The sequence below is a fragment of the Prionailurus bengalensis genome, chromosome C1, assembly GCF_016509475.1.
Source record: "Prionailurus bengalensis isolate Pbe53 chromosome C1, Fcat_Pben_1.1_paternal_pri, whole genome shotgun sequence".
Taxonomy (NCBI): Eukaryota; Metazoa; Chordata; class Mammalia; order Carnivora; family Felidae; genus Prionailurus; species Prionailurus bengalensis.
In genome coordinates this window covers 48,884,595-48,899,841 of record NC_057345.1, presented here as the reverse complement: position 1 = coordinate 48,899,841, position 15,247 = coordinate 48,884,595, and the positions used below count along the sequence as shown (strand labels likewise).

Sequence of the window (15,247 nt, the reverse complement as noted above, 5' to 3'; positions counted from 1 at the left end):
GTGCGGGGCGGGAGGGGGCGGGAAGAGCGGGGATAGGTTGCGCAGGAGGGATTGCTGATTGGACGCACCCTCTTGGCTCCGACCAATCAATGTGAGACAAGACAGCCTCCGGGAGGGAGCGCGGGAGGGTGGGAAGGGGTTTGTGACCTGGCAGGTGCGGTGGGGACGGGGGCGGGGAGCGCGCGTGCGCGGCTGGGCGATGTAGCGGCTGAAGCTCACGCTGCCCCAAGGGCAGAGGAGGCCGCGGGGCTCCCAGCGTTAAGTAGGGCTGGCTCAAGCATCTTCGCGCCTCCTTCCCCTCAGTAGGGCAGCTCCTGGCTACACCTGTGGAGATCCACACTGCTGCCCTCGTGTCTTCAGAAATAGATCCTACTCGAGAAAAGGAGAGCTGATTTTCTCCCGGTCGCTCATTGGAAAAGGACATTTTCCTTTGCAGACATGGCAAAGAAATGTGTTTGCTAAGGGGGGAGAATACCATAAAGCTGCTTAAGTTAAATAAGCTCGCACAAGATCACAGAGACGGGCAATTGCATTTTAAATGGGGCGAAAAGGAAGACCATTTTCAGGTAGGAAAATGGAAAATGAAATCATCTTTTTTAGTTTTCAAAAAACATGGAAGATAACAGTGTACAATGCTTCCGATTTTCCTTTGGCGGAGGAAAACTTGCCTTTTCTGAGAATATTTGTGAGGGAGGGGGTGGCGTAGAGTTGGAAGCTCTCCAAGGTACTGATGTATGGCTTAGGCTGTTGAAATGGGTTGGGATATTCTTACTCTTACTGTTGATTTCCATCACTTCACTCATTCATAAACTCATCAGTTCATGCTCTGTGTAAAAATGCAGCTGGCTCATTTATATTGCCACGGTCTTTATATTTAGACATTGAAAGTTTAAAACTGATGGATAACTGCAATTAAAAGCCCTCAAATGTAAATCAGTCTCATTCTAAAAATACAGTACTTGCATTTGCTATCAAGTCTCTTAACCTCATTCTAGAACTTTCTTACCCCATGTGGAGTCATTTTATATTTCTGGACAACAGCAACATCAGTAATATGACTTAACTGAAAAGGAAAAGGAAAGGGAAAAGATCTAGGAATTGAAGACCTGGTCTGAATCTTGACTTTACTTCCCACTGGCTGTTGACAGCTTTCTCCTATGGAACCCAACGTCCACATTTCTAAAATGATGCTGATGACACTGACCTGCCCCGTCTCTCTCACAGGGGCAAAACTGATAATGGGTGTGAAAGAGTTTTATGAATTAAAAACTCTTTTGCAAATATGAGTTACTACAATCATACATGCTTATCACTAAGAGTCACAGGCGACTGAAGTATTCAGAATATTTAAGAAGAATAATGGGGGGGAGGAACTGAGTTATCCTTCTGAGCGCTGTAGGAGCAGAGAACAGATCCTAAGGGAAGGATGCTCAGTTGTCTTCATGATACTAGATCTAAAGGGAAAATATGTGAAGCATATGATCAGTGAATTCAGAAAAGAAGAAATACAGATAGTTCAAGGAAATGTGAAAAGATTTGAAAAATGAAAAACATAAATCATTGAAATAAAACAACAAAAATAATGTTGAGAAGAGTGAGTGCACTTTCATACAAAACTGGAGCAAACATTTTAGAAGAATTTTTCCAATTTTCTATCAATATTTATCAAGAAACTTTAAAATATCCATACAATTTAAACCCATGATTCTAGAATTCCACTTCTGGCCATAAATTCTATTGAAATAATCAGAAATATAGTCAGAGGTTATGAGCAACATCATGTATTGCAATTCTGTATATACTGATCAATACACATCCAATAAGCAAGAAAGGTTAACTACATTATAGTCAATGTTTAAGATATAATATTTGGCAACTAGTAAAAATAATGGTTTGGGGAATATTTAATACAAATGTTTCATGATACATAACATTAAAAGTTTAGATATAAAAGTATGAGCCATATGATTTCAACATAATAAATATTTATGTATTTAACATGTGCACACCAAGAAGACAAAGGAATGCTCATCAAACCATCATTTTTATTTATGGATGATGTTATTTTCTGTAATCTTCTATATTTTTCAACTTGCAATTAGCTTGTATTACTTTATAATCAGAAAATAATATTAGAAGAAATGCCTAATACAGTATACTCTATCCTTTTCCAACTGTTGACATTCATTTCTAAAAGTTGGCATCTATATTTGGAGCATTGAATAAAACTGACTTTTAAACACTAGTTGTGGGGTTGTAAATTGGCACAATCTTTCTGAAAATTTTTTGACAATATATATCAAGAATCTTTAAAATGTTCAAAGACTTTAAGCCAATAGTTTCACTTCCAAATCCTATTCTTTTTTTTTAATGTTTATTCTTTTTTTTTTTTTTGAGAGAGAGACAGAACATGAGTGGGGGAGGGGCAGAGAGAGAGGGAGACACAGAATCCGAAGCAGACTCCAGGCTCTGGGTTGTCAGCACAGAGCCCAACACGGGGCTTGAACCCACAAAGTATGAGATCATGACCTGAGCTGAAGTCAGACGCTTAACTGACTGAGCCACCCAGGCGGCCCTCCAAAATCTATTCTAAGAAAATAATCAGATGCCAACAAATTTGTTGATTGCAGTGCTAGTTATCCAAGCAAAAAGAAAAAAAAAAAGAAAAAGGAAGAAAGAAAGAAAGAAAAAAGGAAAAAGAAACAGCCATTAAATGAAAGAAGAGTCATTAAATACATTATGGTATATCCATACAATGAAATATATTGTGGTTATCAAAATATTGTGAAAGAAGTTTAACGACTCAGAAATGTTTAAAGAATAATATTAAAAGATAAAGTTGATAATAGAAATCTGTATACACAGTATGGATCTCTCCCTCGCTTTCTCTCTCCCTGTTACATGTTTAATATATATCTAAAATTTATGTATGGATCCCTATTTGTGTATGCATGTGAGTGTATTTATATATGCCAAGAGAAAGAGAAATAGAAGAGAAACTGAAAACAAAATAAACCAAAATGTTAGTAGTAATTTTGATGATATCTAGGTATTGGAATATTGAGTTAACTAATAATAGTTAACATAAAGTGTGGTATTGGTTTCAGGAGAAGCCCACTGATGTATCACTTCCATATAAAACCCAGTGCTCATCCCAACAAGTGTCCTCTTAATGCCCATCAACCTATTTAGTCCATCTTCCCACCCACCTCCCTTCTAGCAACCCTCAGTTCTCTGTACTTAAGAGTCCCTTATGGTTTGCCTCTCTCTCTGTTTTTATCTTATGTTTCCTTCCCTTCCCCTATGTTCATCTGTTTTGTTTCTTAAATTCCATATATGAGTGAAATCATATATTTGTCTTTCTATGACTTATTTTGCTTAGCATAATACACTCAATTTCATCCATGTTGCTGCAAATGGCAAGATTTCATTCTTTTCAATTGCCAAGTAATACTCCATTGTGTGTGTATACATATACATATACATCTTCTTTACCCATTCATCCATCGATGGACATTGGGCTCTTTCCACAATTTGGCAATTGTTGCTGCTGTAAACATTGGGGTGCATGTGCCCCTTCACAGTAAGAATATGGCCAGATCTTAATGTGGAATAATACATAAAAGAATACACACGTGTGTGTAAGCACACACACACACACACACACACACACCTGTGTATCTGTAAAGAGGGAGACTGAAAAGAGATATGGTTAAAATTAAGCACAGACTTGAGCGTTATGGAGACCTAATATGACCTAATATGATCTCTTATTGCCTGGGTAATCTTGAGCAAGTCACTTCATTTTAGTAAGCCTCCGTTTCAGTGTCTACAAAATAGAATAATACTTGTGTATTTCTATATTGGTTAGGGATTTTTTAGTGATAAGTGTAAGGAATCAGACCTGAGTAACTTTATATTTAAAAAAAAATGTTGCAAGGGTATGAGAAATCTTATAGATTCAGAGGAATATCTGAAGAACCCAGCATGGGCAAAAGCAGGTCCCAGAGCTGCTCATTAGATCTAGGTAATGAAACTATAGATGTCTTCTCAGGAGAACACCACCTAGATGAATACACTTAAATAGTTGCTAAGTTTTTCTGGGTCATTCTCTTCAAGATTCAAGTTCCAGAGAGGGCATCCAATTAGCCTGTCATGGGATATGTGTCCAGCCCTTTGCCAGGAACAGAGTGAGCCCCTAGATTGTCTGTCCCACCAGTACTGCAGACCCAAGGTGAATCATGGGGTGGTTGCCCTGTGTAGATGGAGGGTGGGGGAGATGGATGCCTGCAGACAAAAATAAAAACAACTTTCTCTACGTAATTTCACACGATTGCTGTGAAAATCAAATGTATACAAAATGCTTAACAGAGATCCCAGCTCATCATAGTTGGTCAATACATTTTAGCTATTATACACACTGTGTATATGTCTTGGGTGTGTGTGTGTGTGTGTGTGCACGCACACACATTCTTGTTTCCCCTCATTTTTTTAAAACAAAGTATATATATCAAAATATTATCAGAGGTTGTTCATGATGATTAATTATTTTCCAATTTCCATCAAAGTGAATAAATATTACCTTTTTAATTAAAATAAAAACAAACAATAAAAGTAAAATAAATAAAAAACAAATATTTAAGAGAGAAAAAGAACGGTCAGGATGAGATTTTAAACTGCACTGGGCTATGGGACACCTGGGTGGTTCAGTTGGTTAAGCGTCTGACTTTGGCTCAGGTCATGATCTTGCACTCTGTGAGTTCAAGCCCTGTGTTGAGCTCTGTGCTGACAGCTCGGAGCCTGGAGCCTGCTTCAGATTCTGTGTCTCCCTCCCTCTCTGTCCTCCCCAGCTCAAACTCTCTCTCTCTCTCTCTAAAAAATAAATAAACATTTAAAAAATTTAAAAAAAACTGAATTGGGCTATAAGTAGATGGAGAAATGATAAAAGAGAATCGCTGATTAGGTACCTCAAATAGAACTGTAGTAGGCTCTACTTGTAAAGAGTAAATCTGTGCCTTGCACAAGCAATGGTGAAAAGGGGTGGAGACATAAGTTTCCCCTGTTGATATATGGATACCTTGAATGGCTGAGAGCATACATCAGCTAGAGGAAAACTGTGGCCTGGACGGCATTGATCTAGACGTTCAGACATAGCAGCCATTCTAGTAGAGTGATCATACCAGCTGCAAACGGTACAAGTGGATCTCACTAGCAAAGCACTTATTCCTCAACCAAATTATTGCCCCTCCCCCACACGATCCTTACAGCATTGCTTAGGTGCAGCTGTAACTCCCAAAGTCTCCCAAACAGAAATCCTACAGATGCTTTAGAGGCAGAAGGATAGAAGAAGGGAAGAAGGGAGGAGAAAAAAGAGAATTGCAACATAGGCTAGATCTCAGCAACAGAGAGACAGAAGAAGCCAGAATGATGTAAGATCCACCATAGATAGGGGTTAACTCTAGATGATGCCCCGTACGAGTGGTCTGCAGTCCACAATATCCAAAGAACTACAGCAGACTCAGGCTATATCCAATCAGCATCAAGGTCCACAGGCAGTTAAACACAAGAGCAGACACTTCTAGATTGACAATTTTCAGAATCCGAGAGATACTTTGGAATGATAGTGTCCAAGCCCTGGGAAAGATTTACAAGCCCTAGTTAGAGTTCTAGGGAAGAGAAATGGTGACCAAAAAAAATTGATATTGTAAAACTGCTTCGGGCATCCGGGTGGCTCAGTTGGCTAAGTGTCCCACTTCAGCTCAGGTCATGATGTCACTGTTGGTGGTTTCAAGCCCCACATTGGGCTCTGTGCTGACAGCTTGGAGCCTGGAGCCTGCTTCAGATTCTGTGTCTCCCTCTCTCTCTGCCCCTCCCTTAACCTCTCGCTCTCGCTCTCACTCTCTCAAAAATAAACATTAAAAAAATAATAAAACTGCTTCTTGTTCTTAGGCCTGTGATCCCAGTGGGCAGTAATGTCTAGCAGCACCTATAACTCTTCTAACTACTGTACTGGGTGTAGGAAAGCAAGACCAGCCCCAGACACTCACTATGGGTAAGTTTTGGCTTTCTAATAAAAAGAAAGTCTTGGACAGAATAGACTCGGATACTCAGTAGGTCTGAACTTTTTTAGGTGATGGGATTGGGACAGACTTCATCTCCACAAATATTTCCAGCTGGGTTTCCTTTGGACAGAGACTAGAGGAAGGGGATCAAGACTGTGGACCTACTTCCCACTGTATAAAAGGAAATACATATCTATTCCTCACACTGGCTAGGAATTGAGTCCTATGAAATGCTTACTACTGGGAGACTGTACGGGACACCAAAAATTTTGCTTCTGGTGCCTTTACAGACTTAAGTGTTTTTTTTTTAATTTTTTTTCAACGTTTCTTATTTATTTTTGGGACAGAGAGAGACAGAGCATGAACGGGGGAGGGGCAGATAGAGAGGGAGACACAGAAACAGGCTCCAGGCTCTGGGCCATCAGCCCAGAGCCCGACGCGGGGCTCGAACCCACAGACCGCGAGATCGTGACCTGGCTGAAGTCGGACGCTTAACCGACTGCACCATCCAGGCGCCCCTACAGACTTAAGTTTAAGAGACTTTTATATGACTTAGTGGAACTGACTTTTAATACATTTTAGTTCAGCACTTGGAAACAATGTTAACACTAACCTGGTGGGCTGCTCAAAGAGAAGTTATTTGAAGATTTCAATGGAGAAGAAGTTCAAATTAAGAGTGAAGGCATCTCTGTTACTGGGACATGTATATGCATAGTACAAGGGATTTTAACGTTTATTTATTTTTGAGACAGAGAGAGACAGAGAATGAACAGGGGAGGGTCAAAGAGAGAGGGAGACACAGAATCTGAAACGGGCTCCAGGCTCTGAGCTGTCAGCACAGAGCCCGACGCGGGGCTCGAACTCACGGACCGTGAGATCATGACCTGAGCCGAAGTCGGACATTTAACCAACTGAGCCACCCAGGCGCCCCAGTACAAGGGATTTTAAAATTACACTATACACAGCCATATTGCAGGAGGTAGACTCTGAAGTGGAAGATTAGCAGGCAGGAGGTTTATGAAGAAGCAGTCTTGGGAATTGAGAGCTTGGGAATTGGAGGAGAAGGATTAGAAGCAGAAGTGCACAGTGGGAGAAAGCAGCCTGGGGTGCAGTCCTAATGAAAGCTTCAACCACGCCCTGGGGAGCTCTGAAGCTAGGGTAGCCCTTCTAGGTTGTCCGAGATTGGATGAGAGGGGGTTAGGTTTTTTTTGCCTACGTGCTGCTGAATCCTTGGATGTGAGCTGTCCTGGAAAGGTGGTGAGCCAGCCAAGGCAATTCACAACAGGATTCCCAGATGTTGGGGATCGGGGCATCACATCACGCTATCTTCTGAACAGCATCCACAGTCATTTTTGGTGGAGTTCGTGTGCCATCACCCAGAATGGGAAAGCATGGTGTCAGAAATGGACAAGCATCTCTAATTGTGGCAATAGTGTAACTGCAAAGTGAAAATGGTCACAGAGGAAGACTGTTGACGTTCTTGTTTCTTACACTGAAAAACTCCAAAATGGAAAGGGGTTGTTGTCACACCTATAATTTCATAGGGGCCTGGTGGCATATAACTAAACAAATGCCACCTTGGAGGATTTAAGACTTAAGTACCTGGAAACAAAAATTACAAAAAGATAAATCACAGCTCAGGATGATAATAATATAACTTGTATGATAAACTGATGGGAAGGGATGTTTAGTTTGCCATTTACTGAGCTAAAATTAATATAACCATTTTATTAGACATATTTAATTCCACCCCAGGGTGCTGGGGTGGCTCAGTGGGTTAATCATCCAACTTCAGCTCAGGTCATGATCTCGCAGTTAGTGGGTTTGAGCCCAGTGTTGGGCTCTGTGCTGACAGCTCAGAGCCTGGAGCCTGCTTCAAGTTCTATGTCTCCCTCGCTCTCTGCCCCCATCCCCTGCCTTGCTCATGCTCTTTCTCTCTCTCAAAAATAAACATTAAAAAAGTTAAATCCACACCAAAGTCCTAAGTGAAATAAAATTGGAAATAATTATTTTATCTTGTCTTAAAGTAACTCAGATGAGAACAAATAAAAAGGTATATATATTTTTCAAATACTTAAAAACAATAAGTAATAGAAATAGACATTTAGTAAAATGTACTGATAATGTAACCAATCTAAAGTATCACTGAAACATAAATTCTGTTCTTCAAATTTCAGTTTAAGTGAATCACAAGACATATCATTTTACACTGTTAAAGAGATGATCCGTGCTCATTATTCCGTTGGTGACCTATTTTTTATGTACAAAAATCCTTCTAATCCATGTAAGCAGATTTTTACAATAAAGGCCAAACACTGATACATAGTGGCAAATCATTTAATCCACAGATGTTTGTCTCTAAAAAGCAAGTAAAATCTAACTTTACAGTATAACTACCCAAGGTACCTTCTATTGTTTCCAAGTGTATTGAAAATTAATATTAAAAAATGAATTCTTTAATTTATATAAGTGGAAAGTGGATAGAATCATGTTCTTGAGACAAGATCCACATAAATAAGAAGAGAATAATTTCTAAAGGGAAGCACTATGTTAGAAATACTGTTTATATTTTATTATAGCCTGAGAAAACCGTATTTGAAACCACTATGGCTGACTAAACACGGGATTCTGAAACCTCTACACATGTATCAACTGAAAATACATTAAGGTGATATCTGCCAGAGGAAATGTATCTTGCTCCAGAACATAATATATCTTAAAATACCAAACTGCTAGAAAGAAGAAATTATCAGGTCATTTAAGGACAGAAGAACAGTGGCTTACCTAACCATAAGCAATAATAAATGGGCTGTAGGAACAAAGAAGGAAGCGCCAGGAAAGATGTGTGAAGGGTTTGTTGACATGAGCAGTTGTAGGAAATACTGACAGTAGTAGGTGGTTGCTGGAATTTTTGAAATTACTTAACCAAATAAACACATACTTGGTAGTGCAATTTGGAAATATTTTCCAGAGATTGTAAAAGAAACAAACAAACAAAACAAAAAACAAAAACCCGAAAGAAAAAAAAACAAAAAAACAAACAAACAAACAAACAAAAAAAACACCCAAAAAACAAAAAACAAAAACTGGTCAGAGCTTTTAGCCTTATACAGAAAAAAGACAAGCTGCACATTTTATTAAAGTAGGGGACTTCACACTTTGATAATGTTTTATATGAACACAACTGGTAACCAAGGAGATACCCAATCCTGAGGCTATCAACACCACCTAAAATTTGAGTATTTATTAGGTGTTATGCATTATTCAGAGGGCTTCATCTGTGCTAATTCATTTATCCTTAACAATGTGACAAGGTAGTAATACTTTCTATTTTATAGATGAGGAAACTGATGCATACTCAAGCTTATATAACAAATAAGCTGACTACTTCAGAAAATCCTTCCAGATACAAAGAGGAGAATCCTCATGGGGGGATGAGAGGGAGGTCAGAATGGCCTTGTTAAGCCTTATTGAAGTATAATCAATAAACAAAAATTTGCACATGTTGACTATGTACATATTGGTGAGTTTGGACACATGCATACATCTGCAAAACCATCACCACAATCAAGGTTCTAAACATATCCATCCCCTCCCAGAATTACCTTGTGTTCTTTGTGTGTCTTTTGTGTTAAGAACGGATTTTTAAAGAGGGGAGCCTGGGTGGCTCAGTCATTAAGCGTCCAACTTCGGCGCAGGTCATGATCTCAGGATTCATGGGTTTGAGCCCCGTGTCTGCTCTCTGCTGACAGCTCAGAGCCTGGAGCCTGCTTCAGATTCTGTGTCTCCCTCTCTTTGCGCCCCCCCCCCCCGCCCCCGCTCATGCTCTGTCTTTGTCTCTCAAAAATAAGTAAATATTAAAAAATTAAACAAAAGAACTTATTTTTAAAGATAATCATGGCAAAATAAAATATAGCATGTATAATTCTTCAGTCATTATTGTTTCTATATTCTCCTTTGTTACTGAAATATTTTTTCAGGCAGTCAAGTTTCTTTTTGTTCAACACTGGGAAGCAAGCAAAGCCATCACATCTAGTTGAGTGAAGTTAATTGTTACCTGTTAGAGAATCTGCTGACTGAAGGTTAATGACTACAATAGATGATTCAGAGACCTTGAACATATTTTGACACTTTTTTTAATTGAAGTATAGTTGACACACAATGTTACATCATTCAGGGGTATAACACAGTGATTTGGCAACTTTATATGTTTTTCTGTGCCCACCACAAGTGTAAACTTGAACTATCAACTTCAAACATAATTTTCCTTATAAACTTCACATGATTTTTCTGAAGAGTAGCTAAATTGGCCATTTGGATTACATACTGGCCTACTCTTGGGGGTTATTTTTTTATGTACAAATTTCTTTTTTTAATTATAGTTACATTTTTTTTCTCTCTAGATAGATAGATATAGATATATTTCAAGAGTAACAAAACTAATCATTGTTTATCCTTAAATACTTTCATCATCTATCTTCTTTTTTTATTTATTTTTATTAGTATTTTTTTAATATATGAAATTTATTGTCAGATTGGTTTCCATACAACACCCAGTGCTCCTCCCAACAGGTGCCCTCCTCAATGCCCGTCACCCACCCTCCCCTCCCTCCCACCCCCTATCAACCCCCAGATTGTTCTCAGTTTTTAAGAGTCTTTTATAGTTTGGCTCCCTCCCTCTCTAACTTTTTTTCCTTCCCCTCCCCCATGGTTTTCTGTTAAGTTTCCCAGGATCCACATAAGAGTGAAAACATATGGTATCTGTCTTTCTCTGTATGGCTTATTTCACTTAGCATAACACTCTCCAGTTCTATCCACGTTGCTACAAAAGGCCATATTTTATTCTTTCTCATTGCCACGTAGTACTCCATTGTGTATATAAACCACAACTTCTTTATCCATTCATCGGTTGATGGACATTTAGGCTCTTTCCATAATTTGGCTATTGTTGAAAGTGCTGCTATAAACATTGGGGTACAAATGCCCCTATGCATCAGCATTCCTATATCCCTTGGGTAATTCATAACAGTGATATTGCTGGGTCATAGGGTAGGTCTATTTTTAATTTTTTGAGGAACCTCCACACTGTTTTCCAGAGTGGCTGCATCAGTTTGCATTCCCACCAACAGTGCAAGAGGGTTCCCGTTTCTCCACACCCTCACCAGCATCCATAGTCTCCTGGTTTGTTCATTTTAGCCACTCTGACTGGCGTGAGGTGATATCTGAGTGTGGTTTTGGTTTGTATTTCCCTGATGAGGAATGACGTTGAACATCTTTTCATGTGTCTGTTTGCCATCTGGATGTCTTCTTTAGAGAAGTGTCTATTCATGTCTTCTGCCCATTTCTTCACTGGATTATTTGTTTTTCGGATGTGGAGTTTGGTGAGATCTTCACAGATTTTGGATACTAGCCCTTTGTCTGATATGTCATTTGCAAATATCTTTTCCCATTGCATTGGTTGCCTTTTAGTTTTGTTGACTGTTTCCTTTGCAGAGCAGAAGCTTTTTATCTTCATGAGGTCCCAATAGTTCATTTTTGCTTTTAATTCCCTTGCCTTTGGGGATGTGTCAAGTAAGAAATTGCTGTGGCTGAGGTCAGAGAGGTTTTTTCCTGCTTTCTCCTCTAGGGTTTTGATGGTTTCCTGTCTCACATTCAGGTCCTTCATCCATTTTGAGTTCATTTCTGTGAATGGTGTAAGAAAGTGGTCTAGTTTCATTCTTCTGCATGTTTCAGCATCTATCTTCTAAGAATAAGGACATTCTCTTAAGATAACCGTATATAATTATCATACTTGGGAAATTTAAATTTAATATTATTATTTAATTTGCAATCCTTATTTACATTTGCCTAATTGTCCCCTGTCTCCCCCCTTTTTTTCCCTCTGGGATCCAGAGTCAAGGATCATCCCTTGTGTTTATGGCCATATCTCTTTTATCTCCTCTAATCTAGGTTCGTTCCCCAGCTGGGTGCATGCACGCACACATCTATGTATGCATTGTGATATTTCATGACAGCAACATTTTTGAATAGTCTAGTCCAGCAAGATTTGTCAGATTTTTTCTTCATAAGATTTATTTCATGATCATGTTTAGCAGAGATTATATTGTGAGCTCAGTGCATCACTTTGGTGATGTATGTTTGGTTAGTATGGTGTCCATCAGATTTCTCTATTGTAAAGATATTTCTCCCACTGTAATTAATAAGTAATTTGAGACTGTGTGAATATATGATTCCTCAAAAGTTTATCACACACTGCTTTTAGCATCCATGTTAATTACTGCCTGAATTAATTATTGCTATGGTGGTCATAAGATGGTGATTTTCTATTTCTGTCATTCCTTTATATCTATTAGTTGGTACTATTCTATTTTTTATAATAAAAAAAGTTTTCCTCTTCTGTCCACACCCACCTTTATTTTTCTAAGTGTAAATATGGATTCATGCATTTATTTTTATTCAATGTGATATAATCCATTCTTGTCACTATTCATTTTCATCATCAAACTGTCCCAATTTCAGCCAGTGGGAACACCTTCAAGTTGGTCTCTTGTCCTTCCTGCATCCCTCCCCTTCTATGCTTCCTGGGACAAGATGTTCCAGATTTCCTTGGTGTTTTCCTGTCCCTATCCTGGAATCATCCATTTCTCTAAGAGACCTTGGCTCCATTTTGTGAGGAATGATGTTTAGTACGGCTGAATTTCTGTAACCAAACCAGGTTCTATTTTATAATTATAATTTCATTCCTCAGACATTAGATTTTAGTTCCCTGTTAAATAAGGACATTTCTGTAAAAATTTAATATTGAACCTACTAGTCATTTATTATACTTTAGGGTGAAAGTATTTATTACTCCATGTATTTTATAAAGGATAGGAAGCCCAGGGAATGACAACACTGGACAATGGAGGAGTGAGAGGGAATAAAAGAAGGCTGGCGACAATTTTTTCTTTCCCAGGCACCATCACACATGGCATAAATTCATTCTCACATAAATCCTTATTTATGCAACTGAGGAAGTAACCTGCTCAAAGTTGCCATGTGTATGGCAGATATGCCAGAACTAACCCCCTTTTTAATTTAATCCTAGAAACCTCATCTGTACCTTCTCCTATACATGCCATTTTGCAAGCCAAACATGGAGGTCCATGAGCTGAGAAGACAAAGTTCAACCTCTTCAAGGCTTGGGAAAGGCAAGCTGTGAACATGCTGCCTTCCTATTTCACTTGAACTTATTCATTGTGACTTACATGTGCAGCAACCCTCACAAACGTTGTCCTTTGGTTGAAAAAATACCTTCAAGTGTTTCTACAGCTCAGACTCAGGAAGTCTGTGGGAAACAATTATATTTCATTCGCTTTCAGTGTTGATTAAAAATAACAGATAAGCATCTCAAATTGAATGCTGTCTCGGTTGGATTATTCTTTACAAGTATTACCTATTGCCAGAAGTTAGTGCTAGCGGTGGGAAAGCTTGTTGCGGGCTTGTAAGGGAGAACTGAGGCAAGCTGCCTGAAAAACAACCTTGGGTACAAAGCCCAGAAAAACATGTTTTTCTCCCCCTTCTTCTTATTACCCTGGTAAGGTTCCTGAACTCTCTTGGTTCCCAGTTTCTCACTATAAATGGGGATAATAATAGTTTGCCTGCCTGAAAAAGGAAGCAGGATATCTAGGGCAACATCAACAACCACATTTTAAGTGCATTCTATGAATAGGACATTTCCTTTCACATTGGAAATGTGGAGAAATATAAGGCAGAGTCTCTACCCTCACTATGCTTGCCTTGTAATTAGGGGTGCTGGACTTGCACATGAAAAAGTCAAATAAACCACACAGAGAATAGTTGTAACAGATCATGTGAGTGTCAAAGATGAGAGAAAGGATCAATCACCAAGGATATTATAAGCTTCTCAATTTAAAATAATAATAAAATACAACTTACTCTTTTTTCCTACCAATGTTCTAAAGAAAAGAAAGAACATGGAGGGAAGGAACAAAAGGATCAGTGAAAAGTGAAGGGGTGAAGGGAAGGAAAAGACATAGAAGGAGCAATAAAGGTATTGATAAAGGTATAGATATAGGTAAATATCTATCAGTATTTTAATTTGGAATTCCTTAGTTTTCTTATATGATTTAAAAAAACTGTAAGATAATTATAAATCTATGTTGATGGGCTCACAATGTATAAAAATATAATCCGTGACAATAACAACATAAAGGGAAGGATGGAATTGTATAGAAGAAAACTTTTATATATAATTGAAACTAACTTTTTTCTCATTCAAACTATATCTCTATAAATTAAATTGTTAATTGTTATCCTATAATTAGATGGTAAACCACTAAGAAAATCACTTAAAAATGTGTAGAAAAAAATGAGAAAGGAATCAACATGGTATGCTAGAAAATATATATTTAACACAAAAGAAGGCAGTTATGGAGAAAATGAGGAAAAAGAAAAGATATAAGACATGTGAAAAATATATGGCCAAATAGAAGTCCTTCTTTATCAGTAACTGCATTGAATGGAAATGGAATAAAACTCCAACCAAAAGGCAAATAATGGGAGAATGGAGTAAAAAACATGATTCAGTCACATGCTATCTACAAGAGGCTCACTTTTGATTCAAAGAAAGCTAAGGTGACAATTAAAGGATGTGAAATATACTCCATGCAAATACTCACCAAAAGACAGCTGGATTGGCTATATTAACATCAGACAAAATAGAGTTTAAGAAAAAAATGTTACAACAAACAAAGAAGGACATTACATAATGACTAAAAAACCTATCAAGAAGATATACCAATTATAAACACAAAAACCAAGTCCCAAAATATGTGAAGCAAAAATTGACAAAGAAAAAAATAGAAAGCTCAACAATAACAGTAGGGCATTTATATACTCCACTTTCAATAATGGATACAACGATGAGACAGAAGATCAACAAGGAAACAGAAGACTTGAACAACACTATAAGCCACCAAGATCTAAGAGAGATATATAGAACACTCTACCCAACAGCAGAATATACATTCTTCTCACGTGCCCATGAAACGTGTCCAGAAAAGACCACACCTTAGGCCATAAAATAAATCTCAATACATTTTAAAAGACTGAAGCCATACAAAGCATTTCCTCTGACCACAATAGAACAAAATTAGAAATAAACTACTAGAAGTAGTAAACTA

The 15,247-nt window shown here is 38.1% G+C and overlaps 1 long non-coding RNA gene across 1 annotated transcript; it reads left to right on the top strand.

Moving 5' to 3' along the window:
- The first annotated feature begins 176 nt into the window (after positions 1-176).
- LOC122480571 lies at positions 177-13,461 on the top strand. The gene is made up of 3 exons (XR_006296597.1): positions 177-566; positions 5,950-6,052; positions 13,150-13,461. It is a non-coding gene; the product is annotated as an uncharacterized LOC122480571 (long non-coding RNA).
- The last annotated feature ends 1,786 nt before the right edge of the window (positions 13,462-15,247 follow it).